The following is a 14,394-nucleotide window of genomic DNA, read 5'->3' as shown; positions in this document are numbered from 1 at the left end:
ATCCGCCTGCCTCTGCCTCCCAAGTGCTGGGATTAAAGGAGTGCGCCACCACCGCCCGGCCTAACTCTTTTTAAAAAGAGAACGTGAGGGATGCTCCAGAGGCAGAGGCAGGCAGATCTCCAAGTTCGAGGCCAGCCTGGTCTATAGAGGGAGTTCCAGGACAGCCAGGGCTACACAGAGAAACTCTGTCCTGAAAACCAAAACAAGAAGAGCAGGCTACTGTTCCATTTTGCTTTACCACAGGTCAAAGCTCCTTTGTTATGGGTTAATGTCACTTTCACAAGGACAGGAGTCTGTCCCACATAACTAATTCTGCACCGACTCTTCCTCGATTTTGTGCTTTCTCTTTTACTATACTTGTTTGTGTGGATGCATGTAAGAGGTCAGTTCTCTCCTTCCACTGTGGAGGGCCTGAGGGTCAAACTCAGGTTGTCAGACATGGTGATGGGACACTTTACTCTTTGGGTGTCTTGTCAGCCTACTTTGTACTTTAAAATTTATTACTCTGTTGGTGTCTGTGAGTGTAGAGGAGTGTGTGTGCACGTGCCACAGGACCCTTGTGGAGGTCAGCACAGCTTTTAGGAGTTCTTTCTTTTCATCTTGTTGACCAGGATCTCTTGTTTCTGATACGCTGCATTATACTCCAGGCTAACTGGCCCTCAAGTGTCTGAGGCAATTCTCCCGTCTCAATATAGGTGCACTGGGATTACAGGTGGGTGCAGCTTTGTAGACCAGGCTGGCCTGGAACTCACAAAGATCCGACTGCCTCTGCCTCCGAAGTGCTGGGAATAAAGGTGTGCTCCACGACTTCCTGGCATACAGCTGGCCTTTTTAGGTAAGTTTTGATGACTGAACTCAGGTCATCAGAACTGTGTAGCAAGTTCTTTTACCCATTCAGCCATTTTGCTGGCCCCACTTTTTTATTTATTTATTTTTATTTTATTTTAAGTACACTGTAGCTATCTTCAGACACTCCAGAAGAGGGAGTCAGATCTCATTACGGATGGTTGTGAGCCACCATGTAGTTGCTGGGATTTGAACTCCGGACCTTCGGAAGAGCGGTCGGGTGCTCTTACCCACTGAGCCATCTCACCAGCCCTGCTGGCCCCACTCTTGTACAGGTTTGAGTGTGAACACGTGCATTCTTCCAGATAACACACCTAAAAGCCCTAGAATAGCATCTGGAATATGGAGAAGGCTTAAAGAGTTGTTTCTGAGGTCTGCAGATACAGCTCCATGGTTGAGAGTATGTACTCTAAGAGGACCAGAGTTCAATTCCCAGCATCCACACTAGGCAGCTCCAGGGGACCTAATAGCTCTGGTCTCTATGCTCCTATGTACATACACACATATGCACAGCAACATCACTAAAAATGGTAAGCATCGAATCTTAGTTATCTCAACCCTCCAGAGGCTGAGGCTGGGAAACAGAATGGTTGAGGCCAGCCTGGGCTACACAGACTCTTTTTTTCTCAGAGTCATATAGTGCTTGTTTCTATCATCAATCCATTGTTTTTTTCTTTTTCTTTGTTTGTTTTTTGTTCGTTTTATTTTGTTTCTTTTTTTTTCCATTTTTTTAAATAAAAAATTTTAAACTTATTTTGAAGAATCTCTAAATGAATGATAACACATTTTATTTTGATAAAAACTTAAAAATTAGAGAAACCCTGTCTCGAAAAACAAACAAACAAACAAACAAATAAAAAAACTTAAAAATTGGACTGGAGAGATGGCTCAGCGGTTAAGAGCACTGTCTGCTCTTTCAAAGGTTCTGAGTTCAAGTCCCAGCAACCACATGGTGGCTCACAACCATCTGTAATGGGCTCTGATGACCTCTTCTGGTGTGTACTCCTATAAATAAAAATTTTTTTAAAATTTAATTTGTATAACTTTTTTTTGTTTTTGAGACAGGGTTTCTCTGTGTAGCCCTTGCTGTCCTGGAACTCACTCTGTAGACCAGGCTGGCCTTGAACTCAGAAATCTGCCTGCCTCTGCCTCCCAAGTGCTGGGACTAAAGGTGTGCGCCCCCACTGCCCGGCAATAACTTTTTTTTCAAAGACAGTCTGATTATGCATCTTTGGATACCCTGGGTTTCCTTATATAGAACAGGCTGGCTTCAAATTTGTGGCACTCCACAACAGGTGTGTACCTCCTAGTACTATGCACAACTTAGTTTTGTTGTTCTATGAGACATGGTCTCACTATGTTGTTCTGGGTGTGGCCTGGAACTTGCTGTGTAGACCAGGCTGCCTTTAAACTCAACTCAGAGATCCACCAGCCTCTGCCTCTTGAATGCTAGGATTAAAGGTGTGCACCATTACATCTGGCTTTAAGTGTTTTAGACACAGATTTTTGTTGTTGTTGAATTTGAGTTAGAGAAGAGATAGATGGTTCAGTGGTTAAGAGCACTGGCTGTTCTTCCAGAGATTCAGGGTTCAATGTCTAGCACCCACACGACAGCTTACAGCCTTCTGTAACTCCAGCTTTAGGGGCTCTGAGGCCCTCTTTTGGCCTTCATGGGCACCAGGCCTGCAAGTGGTACACAGGCATACAAGCAGGCAATCACTCATTTACATAATTTTTAAAAGCATTTTTTTCTAATGTTTTGTTTATTTGATTATATACAAGTCTCATAACTGTGTCTGAAGTAGTCTGAATGCTTGTCTCCCCTAGTCTTCAGACGACAATAGATTATTCAGACCCAGAGGAGACCATGATTGGGAAGACAGCTGGTTGGCAGGTGTCTTGAAGCGACTCAGATGAGGCGCCTGTTTCAATGGCTGCCTTGATGAAAGCAAGACAGAGACAGTCATGTTGGCAAGGGGGGTGGGGTGAGAAACTGTGGCTTAGATGACGGGAGTAATCAAATCTTGACTGCACCAAGCCTATGCTCGCACCAGGAAAAGCTGGCAGACTTGTGAAGGACCATTTCCCCTTCTCCTGGGATGCTTGGTATCCTACTGCCAGTCTTTTGCTGATCCTATCCCCCCCCCCCTCGTCTGCTCTAAGTGAGATTTTATCAGTGGACCCCTACAGTGTGCTGCTTTTAGTCCCTCCCTGAGCCCTTGGCCTCTCGTCCACCTTTATGCAGGACTCTCAGTGAAAGCACTCTTGGGTGGGACCTCTGGCACCAGCAGCTTGTTTAATGGTCATCCGCCCCCCTCCTGGTTCCCCTGTGAACTGGACACAGCATACAGAATCCATCCTTCCTGCCTGTGCCTCTGACCTCGCAGACTGGCCTGCTTAGGAGCAGCTCGTTCTTTCCACAGCCTTTGCTTATCTTTTAAAAAAATGGACTGTCTGGCCAGGTGGTGGTGGTGGCGGCGGCGCATGCTTTAAATCCCAGCACTCAGGAGCAAAGGCAGACAGATCTCTGTGAGTTCAGGGCCAGCCTGGTCTACAAAGCTATTTCCAGGACAGCCAGGGTGAAACAGACAAGCCCTGTCTGAAACCAACAAACCAACCAACCAACCTGAAATGCCCACTCTAGATGCTTTCCAAAGTGTTAGCTCTATCATACATCCCAGTTTTGGTATTGGTTTTAGTAGACTTACTGCAGGCTATGGAGAGGTGGGAGAAAACCTCATCTTGACTCCTGGCCGCCCCGGTCAGGGTCCAGTTGTAGGGAGACTTCGTGGTAGTTACGTTAGACTCTGCTATGCCTTGTGCTTTATGCCCAGTACCAGGTAAAAATCAGTGGTGCCTAGCTCTTGCTCGCCCGGGTCTCCTGGTCCCGGTCAACAGGGGCCTGCCTTTTTCCTACGTATATTAATAGTTTTGGCCAGTCAACATGTACACACCAAGTATTCCAGTGCTTGGGAGGCTGAGGCAGGAGGATTACCAAGTTTGAAGCACCCTGAGTCTACATAGCAAGTTTCAGGCCAGCCTAAAACAGCCTGAGCCTATTTTTAGAACAAAATGTTTTATGGACAGTGTCTTACTGTGCACCCCCAGATCGGCCTCAAGCTCTCAATCCTCCCGCCTCAGTCTCCGGAGTGCTAAGATTATAGGTGTGTCCCATCATACCCAGCTTGGAGCATAGCACCTTTTGGACATTTGTTTGACACTCTGATGCAGCAAATGGCAAGCCTATGAGTGAGGGGCTGGAGAGATGCTGCTGCAGGGGTTAAGGGGACTCGCTCTGTAATCATGAGGACTGCAGTTTGATCCCAGAATCCGAGTCACAAGTTGGGTATTCCCTAAATATGCCTAGGGCTCCAGCACAGAGAGAAGTGGAGACAGGCCTGCTGGGGCTTGCTGGCTTCTATCCTAGCTCAGATGTAAATCCTGTGCTCAGGAAGGGTCTCTGCCTGAGAGCAAGAGAGTGATGCAAGTGGGCACTGGATGCCCTGATCTGGGGTCTGTATGTGAGCACACACACACGTACACATGCACACACGCAAATAGAGGGGCTCATAAAACCTCACCTACTAGCCAAGGAGCTACTGGTGATCAAAGCCTGCTAGAGAAGGAAGAGTCAGATTTTGCTTTGCTTTGTTTTTGGAGACAGGGTTTCTCTGTGTAGCCCTGGCTGTCCTGCAACTCACTCTGTAGATCAGGCTGGCCTCAAACTCAGAAACCTGCCTGCCTCTGCCTCCTGAGTGCTGGGATTAAAAGTGTGCCCCACGACACCCAGCTGAGTCAGTTTTCTTTTTAAATTTTATTTAATTTTTTGAAGATTAAAATTTATCTCATGTGTGTGTGTGTGTGTGTGTGTGTGTGTATGTTTTGCCTGCATGTATGCATGTGTACCACGTATGTGCCTGGTGCCTGAAAGGGTTCAGAAGAGGGCACCAGATTCCAGAAACTAGAATTATGGGTGGTTGTGAGTACCATTCCGGTACCAGGAACCAATCCTGGGTCTTCCACAAGAGCAACAAGTGGCTCTCACCACGAGCCATCTCTCCCATCAGTTTCTTCTTCAGGCTGGCTCCAGGTGGGAGCTGCTCGAGCATTAGCGGATGGCCCACAGCCATGTGCATATGGGGAGTACTAAGTGAACCCAGGGGACTAGGGATAAATAGACGCATGCAGCGGGAGGATGTGACCGTGGGGCTTGGGAAGAGTGGCAAGTGGATATGATAAACCACACTGTACCCATATGGCAGCTCACAACTGTTTGTAACTAATCTCTGGGAAGCCAATACCATCTCCTGGCCCCCAAGGGCACCTGGCACACACAGGGTACATAGACATACATGCAGTCAAAATACCTATATATGAAAAATAAATAAGTCAATGTGTGTGTGTGTGTGGGGGGGGGTTGTGTTGTTTTGGGTTTTTTTGTTTGTTTGTTTGTTTGTTTTTTGTTTTTTTCGAGACAGGGTTTCTCTGTATAGCCCTGACTGCCCTCGATCTCACTTTGTAGACCAGGATGGCCTTGAACTCTGAAATCTGCCTGCCTCTGCCTCCCGAGTGCTGGGATTAAAGGCGTGCGCCACCACACCCGGCTTTTTTTTTGTGTGTGTGTGTTTAAGTTACAACCACATGAAGGCTCACAACCATCTATATAGCTAACTCACATACATAAAATAAATAAATAAATCCTTAAACATTATGGGCTGGGCTGTGGCAGCGCACACTTTAATCCCAGCACTCAGAGGCAGAGGCAGGTGGATCTCTGTGGGTTCGAGGCCAGTCAGGGCTACACAGAGAAACCCTGACTCAAACAAACAGATAAACAAAAGCAAAATTAAAAAAAAGGATGCCAAGCTAGGGCTGAGCCAGGAAACCACTTCAAGTTTGTGGCTAGCCTGGTTTACATGGTGAATTCCACACCAGGCTAGCCCACAGCGTGAGACTGTCTCAGCAATATACCACCACCACAACCAACCCAAGCACAACAAAAACTTTAAAAGAAAATTACTTCAATAGCAATTTCACTTACAACCAAAGCAATAACAGTGAATTCATTTTCTTCCCCATCATCAAGATTTATAGGTTACTTTACAGTGTGTTTGGTTGTCTATTTTCAGATCCAGTCTTATGACACCCAGTATGACCCGAAGTTCACTGTGTGGCTAAGACTAGCTTCGAACTCTTGAGCTCTCTGTCTCTGTCTCCACAGTGCTCACGCTCAGGTATGTGCCACTGTGGCCTATTCCAGTTGTGTTTAATGTATCCTTCAAAAATGCAGACAAGCAGCCAGGTGTGGTGGCGCACGCCTTTAATCCCAGCACTTGGGAGGCAGAGGCAGGTGGATTTCTGAGTTCGAGGCCAGCCTGGTCTACAAAGTGAGTTCCAGGACAGCCAGGGCTACAGAGAAACCCTGTCTCGAAAAACCAAAAAAAAAAAAAAAAAAAATGCAGACAAGCATGCACTATACATGTGCAAATGTGACTAATTTTTTTTTTTTTAGGAGAAAACCATTTTAATTGAAAAATAATACATCTCAATCAACACTGTGTTTATGGACATAAAGTAAACTAAGTAGAAGGAGAAGTGGCTTTTCTAACTGGTAACTGTGAAACTGATGTATCAGCATGTTGCTATAGCTGCTCTCCTTTATCCTGATAGCTACAAAACAAGACTACTGAGTTGTGTGTCCCCCACCCCACGCCCCCCGCCACCTGAATTAAACTGTAAGGTCAATCCTTGCTCTTAATCCACTGACAAAAGAAGACGTTAAAAGTTTTTCCTATATTCAAGAAGTTACTAATGCAAAAAAAAAAGATAATTCTCATGAAAAAGCTATTAATCTAATATATTAATAGAACTCATCCACAAGACTTCAAAACAGGATTCCAAAATGATCGCTAGTACAAGTCTCCCTTTAAGTTTGTTCATCCCAAGATGATTTAGGAACACACTGGCTCAATAAAACTTTAAAAATATCCAAGTTATTGCAGAGAACTGTGGACAGAAGTCTCCTTTTAAAGAGTTCATTATATAGGTGTTCCCAGAATTACTCTTGTATGTCAACTCAAAGTGCTAGAGAACACAGTAAACATCGCGCTCAAGAAACGACAGAAAAAAGGCATTAAGATGTATGGCTTCTTGTGAGTCTATATTACTGAACATAAATAAAGTCATTACCATTTAACTGAAAAAGGTTTTTTTTTTTTTTTACAAAACTGCATATCCAAAATTAACATTTTTATTAAATCAAGTTTAAAAATGTTCACTGTAGAAAAGTCAACAAGGGTATTAAGAAAATCAAAATATACCTTTTTTTTTTTTTACAATATATGTATATATTAGCGGCAGACTACTTCAGAGAGTTTCTTTTGCGTTTAGTTATTTTAAAGAAAGCGTAACAGCGTCAAAACATGACTAATTTTTATTGCACTGAATGTATTTGTGACTCTGAAAGGATTATTTGTAGACTAAGTATAGAGCGGACAGTGACACTTTTCTCTTCTTCCTTAGGACTCAAGGATACCAACAGTTATTAAAGACACATTTCTTCCCATGGGCTGCTTGAGGTCATTTGCCTAGGTCATTTCATTAGAGCCTCAAAACCACAGCAAGGGAGGTCTTGCAACCCCAGACAAGCTCAGAGAGACTAAACAATGGGCTCAGAAGTTTCAAAGAACAAACAACATTCAAAATGTTTCTACTAATCAGGGCCATCTCCCAAACCTACATCTCTGGCCGAACCTGCGAGCCTGGCTTTGAGGGTCAAACTCTGAAATCTTGTTTGAGTGTCAGGTTTCAGCTGACAAAAGCCGATATGATATGCCCAGTCCTGGGCACAGGATACTTGATGACACGTCATCCAGTCTCTCTCACTGTCTAAGCCAAATATGGAGAGAGCTATGCCAACAGCTGCCAGAGAGATTGGATCCAGGCAAGGCCTGGGTTCTTACTGACAGGCACATGCAGACACAGACACACACACATAAACACACAGACACATACATATACACACAGACACCCATATAAACAGGCACAGACACACATACACACAGAGAAACACACACACACAAAACATAGACACATACATGCATATAAACAGAGACACAGAGACACAGACACACAGAAACACATACATATACACAGATAGACATATACACACATACACATGCATGTAAACACAGAGACACAGACACACTGAAACACATACATATACACAGAGAGACATATACACACATACACATAAACATACAGAGACACAGATGGACAGACAGACTGACACACATCCAGCTTGGAGGGTCCCTACTTTCTATCAAACACTGGAATTGAGAATAAGCATTGTATGCTAGGCTCTGTTGGTATCAGGTTCTACCAGATGCTAAGTCAGTTCCATCTCCCGGGGAAAACAGCCAGAATGAGCACAGATCCCAGAGCGGACACACTGCCAGAGCTCAGGGGAATGAATCACCGGCTTGGCCTCAAGAGGAGCAAGAGTGACTCCAGGAGAGACTCTGCAGCCCTGCGCTGGAGGCCGGGCAGGACAGATGGACAAGGCAGGTGCTAATTCTAGCCAGAGAGAACAACATGTACAAGTACACAGGGTCGGGAAACGGACGGCACGCATGCGTCTGTAAGGTGTGCAGGGCGGGAGTGGGAAGAAGCGGGTGGTACCAGGTCAGCGTGGGCGGGGCGCTACGCTGCTGCGTGTTACACTGCCATGGATACTGCCAGCAGATTTTCAAAACAGGCAGGAAAAGCAGCCTGGTAATACTGGGCCAATCCCCAGGGCAGGGGGTGCAGTTCCTGGACTCTCCTGCCATGACTGGCCCAACCTTTTATTGAAGGAAGCCTTAAAAACAAAGCAAACCCCCAAAACCAAAAGCCAAACACTCAGCGAGGAGAGGTGGCTCACACCTTTAATGCCAGCAATTGAGAGGCAGAGGCAGGTGATCTCTGAGTTCAAAATCAGCCTGGTCTACGTAGTGAGTTCCATGGGCAGGGACACAGAGAAATCCTGTTTTCAAAAACAAAGAGGGCTGGTGAGATGGCTCAGTGGGTAAGAGCACCCGACTGCTCTTCCGAAGGTCAGGAGTTCAAATCCCAGCAACCACCTTAACAAGATCTGACTCCTTCTTCTGGAGTGTCTGAAGACAGCTACAGTGTACTTACATATAATAAATAAATCTTTAGGGCTGGTGAGATGGCTCAGCAGGTAAGAGCACCCGACTGCTCTTCTGAAGGTCCTGAGTTCAAATCCCAGCAACCACATGGTGGCTCACAACCATTCCTAATGAGATCTGACTCCCTCTTCTAGTGTGTCTGAAGACAGCTACAGTGTACTTACATATAATAAATAAAAACAAAAATAAAAATAAAAAACAAAACAAATAAATAAATATTAAAAAAGAAAAAAAACAAAGAAAGAAACCTCTGGGTGGATGGGAAAAAGGATGGATGGTCTCCTGTCCAGATGTTGGATGTAGAGATGAAGGGAAACAATACTTTCAAAAGACACCCCTGGGGCTGGGAGTGCATCCCCAAGACTAGAGAAAAAGTCTGGCAGATCTCTGTGTTTGAGGCTAGTCTGATCTACATATCAAGTTTCTGGCCAGCCAGGGCTAAACTGTGAAACCCTGCCTCAAAATAAAACAAACCATAAACCCAACTGCAGTGAAACAATAAAACAAAATAAAATAAAAGGTGCACGCCTTTAATCCCAGCACTTGGGAGGCAGAGGCCGGCAGATTTCTGAGTTCGAGGCCAGCCTGGTCTACAAAGTGAGTTCCAGGACAGCCAGGGCTATACAGAGAAACCGTCTCGAAAAACCAAAACAAACAAACAAACAAAACCCAAAACACACTCCCCAACCCCCGACCAAAACCGCCTCAAAAACCAAGAGGTGGAAAACAGCGCTGACCAGGTGTGAGACAGCACTAAGGTTTAGTCAGCAAAGGGAGGCAGGGGAAAAAGATTGAATGTTCAGAAAGAGCACAGGGGGCCTTACCTACCCACTTGACCCACAAATATTTGCTAACTGCATCATGGTATGTGTTAGGGGTTGGGCTAGCTGCAGAAGGACATACAGAGAATGAACCCGGCCCTGACCCCACAGAGCTGAGCCTGCAGGCGAGAGCAGGGGAACTGGATCACATGCATCCCCAGATAAGCTCTGGACAGAGGCCCAGGGGGTGGGGGATAAGATGCAGGAGCACAGGGTGGCCGGATGAGGCAGGGTCTCAGGTGGCCGGGAGATGAGGTGCCAGGAAGAAGTAACTCTTGAGCTAATGATGTGGCTCAGTGGTTCTCAGCTTTCCTCAGGCTGCCACTTTAACACAGTCCCTCATGTTGCGGTGATCCCCAACCATGAAATGATTTTCATTTGCTACTTCCTAACAGGAATTTTGCTGTTATGAATCGTAATGTAAATATCTGATATGCAATCCAAAGGGGTCTTGACTCAGGCTGAGAACCACTGACAGAGAAGGGGAGGAAGCGTCTGTCAGCTGGAGACAGCGTTTGTGAGGGCTAGTCACAAAGCCAGGAGTAAGTATTGCAGTGAGGAAGCACGCACGGGCAGGGGAGGGCGGCAGATCTATTCTGAGATGTTTCATATTAAAGCAATACTCCTGTGACCCTAACTCCTGCACAGCAGCTACAGAGACCCTCTCACCCATTTCTTGTTTAGAAAAGCTTCAAACATAGAGAAGTTGAAATAATTTACACACTCCAAGTAGATAAAAATGTGTTGTGTAAGTTAAAAGAAAACTGACGATTTGGAAATTGTCTAGACACATACCACTTAACACTTCAGCATATGCTTCCCGTGGTGGTCAGATCTTTACTTCCAGCACTTAGGAGGTAGACTCAGGAAGATCTCTGAGTTTAAGGCCAGCCTGGTCTACACTGAGAGTTCCAGGCTGGCCAGCACAATGGGTGAGACACTGTCTCAATAAGTGAATACTTTAACATGTATCTCCAGAGAACTAAGATAAATCCGCTATGCTATTATCATATCTAAGAAACACAGCTGTTCTAAAATATCTACATCCATGCTCTATTACACGTCTGCGTTGTCTTCTAAATGGCTTTTCATGGGAGGGATGTTGGAGATGGAAGGAAAGGATTAGGATCCAGTCTGTATGGGGGTGGTTGAGACAGGGCTGTGTGTGTGGGTGTCTCTTTATGTAGCCCAGGATAGCCTCTAACTCACAACCTTCACACCTCACTTTCCCAAGTACTGACTATAGCCAAGTTTTTAAAGACTTATTTCCATTTTTAATTATGTGTATATGCATGGGAGAGGAGAGTATGAGTATGTGATATGGGTAATGTGGGTGCTATGGGAGACAAACTCAGATACACGCCCTTAACTGCTAAGCCACCTCTCCTGCCAGCACAGGTTGGTTAAGGGAGATTTTTTTTTTTTAAAGATTTATTTATTATATGTAAGTACACTGTAGCTGTCTTCAGACACTCCAGAAGATAGAGTCAGATCTTGTTACGGATGGTTGTGAGCCACCATGTGGTTGCTGGGATTTGAACTCTGGACCCTCGGAAGAGCAGTCGGGTGCTCTTACCCACTGAGCCATTTCACCAGCCCCAAGGGAGATTTTTATAATGGAAAAATGGCCTCTTAGAATTTTTTTTTTTTAATCTGTTTCCTTCAATGATGGGATCAAGTTCACAGTCTTCAAAGGAATCCATACAATTGCTGCTGACAGTTAAGGGGGATGAGAACAGAGATGGTGGAGCCTAGATACTGGGAAGCAAAGATGACAGATCTGACGACCAGATTAGAAGGCTAGGAGAGAGGCAGCACAGGCTTGGGAAAGGCCTGATTTCTGGCCTGGACGATGGGAGATGGTCCATCCCTGGGAAGAGAGCAATCAAAAAATCCTTTGTACCTTAAAACCCTTTCTAGGCGACTGTCTAATAAGCAGCTGAGAACTCTGGGCTTAATACAATCCATAGCTAAATAAAATGGACTACAGCTGTGGTTCTTGACCTTCCTAACACTGCGACCCTTTACTACAGTTCCTCATGCTGTGCTGATTCCCAACCATAACATTATCACATCGCTACTCCAGAAGTGGAATTTTACTAACTCTTTGGATTTATAATATAAATAGCTGATATGCAGGATTTCTGATGTGACCCCCGGCCGGGGATCTCGACCCATAGTACTAGAATACACACGTCTGAGATGCCTACAGAGACCTGATTCCTATCTGAAACTCATGTTGCAAGGTCACCTCAACATCCCTGTGAGCACATCTGTTATTTATTTATTTATTTACTGCCATCTTACTTAACCTTTTAGCCAGGATCAGGCATAGCTAACCGGTCCAATAAATATCCCCTCTCTGACGCCTGTCACATAATGATGGTTCTGGCTGCTCTTTCCCTGTCTTCCTTGCTGGCTCCTTCTCCTCTATTCAACAGCCTGTAAATGTTGAAACACACTAGGCCCTGCTTCTCAGCTTCTTCACTAGCCTCCTTCTCTCCTTAAAACAATTTCATCCATCACGGTGGCTTTAAAACAAAACACACACACCAAAACAAGCCTGGTGGTGGCATACACCTTCATTCAGTCCCAGCACTAGGGAGGCAGAGGCAGGCTTAACAGCCTGATACTGTCTCTCAAACTCCCATCTCTCCCAAAACCAACCCCTCCCCCCAAAAAAACCTCTAACCCCCCAAACAAACCAAAACCCACAGAAAAACAAAACCACCACCACCAAAAACAAAACCTCAGTAAAAACACAAACAGTATAATAAAATCCAGATATCTATCAACATTCTTTTTTTTTTTTTTTCTTTTTTTGGTTTTTTCGAGACAGGGTTTCTCTGTGTAGCCCTGGCTGTCCTGGAACTCACTTTGTAGACCAGGCTGGCCTCGAACTCAGAAATATGCCTGCCTCTGCCTCCCGAGTGCTGGGATTAAAGGCGTGCGCCACCACGCCGGCTTCAATCAACATTCTTATATGCTAATCCCCACCAGTTGCCTATAGCCCAGACATTTGGATTTTCCATTTGAACAGCCTACACCTCAGACTTTACAAGGTTCTAAACTTCTCAGGACTCCCTCTTCTTCCTCCTCTTTGAATAGCTCCCAGAGAGGATTGGCAGGAAGGGAGAGAGGAGGGTGAGAGTGTCCTCAAGGAATCAAGGGGTAGGGAGCATTTGGCTCCAAGTACCGGTACCTGGTAGGTCCAAAACTCTACCAGCTTCATGACTTTGAGCATTAGGCCTTGAGTGAGCACCTTGGGGTTCAGCTGCCTGTTTCCCAAGGAGCAAAATACAAACTTTAGGGGCTCGGACTGCTTGCTCAGTAACAACAGATATGAAAGTAAGAAGTCGGTTCATTCCACTTGGAATCATATTACAGATGATTTAAATAATTTGCATCTACAAGTTGCATCTGTTCTGAAACAAAAGCATTCACACACTTTTCCCTCGAGATGTGTCTCTTGTCCTCTGTGTGTCTGTGTGAGATACACACCCTAGTTCTAAAGATTGCCACTAAATCAGACAAGCCATGTTATATGGTGCTCTCATAATGCTGGAGAGATGGCTCCCTGCCTAAGACCACCTGTTCCTTTCCTAGAGGGGCAGAGTTCCAATCCCAGCACCCAAGTGGTGGCTCACAACCATTTCTGTAACTGTACTTCAGAGGATCAGAGACTTTCTTCTGGTCCCTGAAGGCCCCAGGCATGCACACGGTGCACATACATATATGCAGGTAAAAACCACACATACGCACAAACAAAAGAAATCTGAAGACAAGTTCTGGAGCTGGTGAGATGGCTTAAGGAGTAGAGAAACTGGCTGCTAAGTTTGATCAACTACATTCAATTTCCCAGACCCACATGGTGGAAGAAAATCAATTACACACACGTGGCAGAGAGCTCAGAGGTTAAAAAAAAAAAAAAGGAATATTTCAATTAGCCAAGGCTGGCCTGCAACTGCACACCTGCAACTGCAGAACTTTGGAGTCTGAAGCAAAAGGTTTGCTGAAAGTTCAAGGCCAGCCAGGAATATATGTAGCAAGATCTTGTCTCAAAATACATACATACATACACACATACATACATAAATAGGGCTTGGAGAGATGGCTCAGGGGTTAAGAACACTTGCTGCTCTAGAAGAGAACTCAGATTCAATTCCCAGCCCCGACATGGCGGCTCACAACCCTCTGTAACTCCGGGTAGTTGGGGATCCAAAACCTTCTCCTGGCTGCCCCAGGCACCTATGTGTTAGCCACACATGAAAGCAAACACTTATACACATAAGAAAATAAATCCTACAAACCGCTTAAACACCAAATAAGCATATAAAGGAAGGAAAGAAGGGAAAACAAATCTGTCGGTAAATTCGGATGGCCTTTCGCTTTTTAAACGTGGGGATGTCAAGGTGACAGGTTGACACACCGAGCACTGTCTCCGCGGTGGTCAGGAAAAAAGAAAAAGTTTCGACAGCGAACTCCGCCATCTACAGCTGGCCACCGTGGGCTACTTTTTTTTTTTTTTTTTTTTTTGG

General features: G+C 45.2%; 1 protein-coding gene across 1 annotated transcript in view; it reads right to left on the bottom strand.

Annotated features, from left to right (window-relative positions):
- Nipsnap2 (nipsnap homolog 2) overlaps positions 1-14,394 on the bottom strand; it is a 38,546-nt gene that overhangs the window by 23,558 nt on the left and 594 nt on the right. The window lies entirely within an intron of this gene.

Source organism: Mus caroli, chromosome 5 (assembly GCF_900094665.2).
Source record: "Mus caroli chromosome 5, CAROLI_EIJ_v1.1, whole genome shotgun sequence".
NCBI lineage: Eukaryota > Metazoa > Chordata > Mammalia > Rodentia > Muridae > Mus > Mus caroli.
This window is presented reverse-complemented; position numbering and strand designations above follow the sequence as displayed.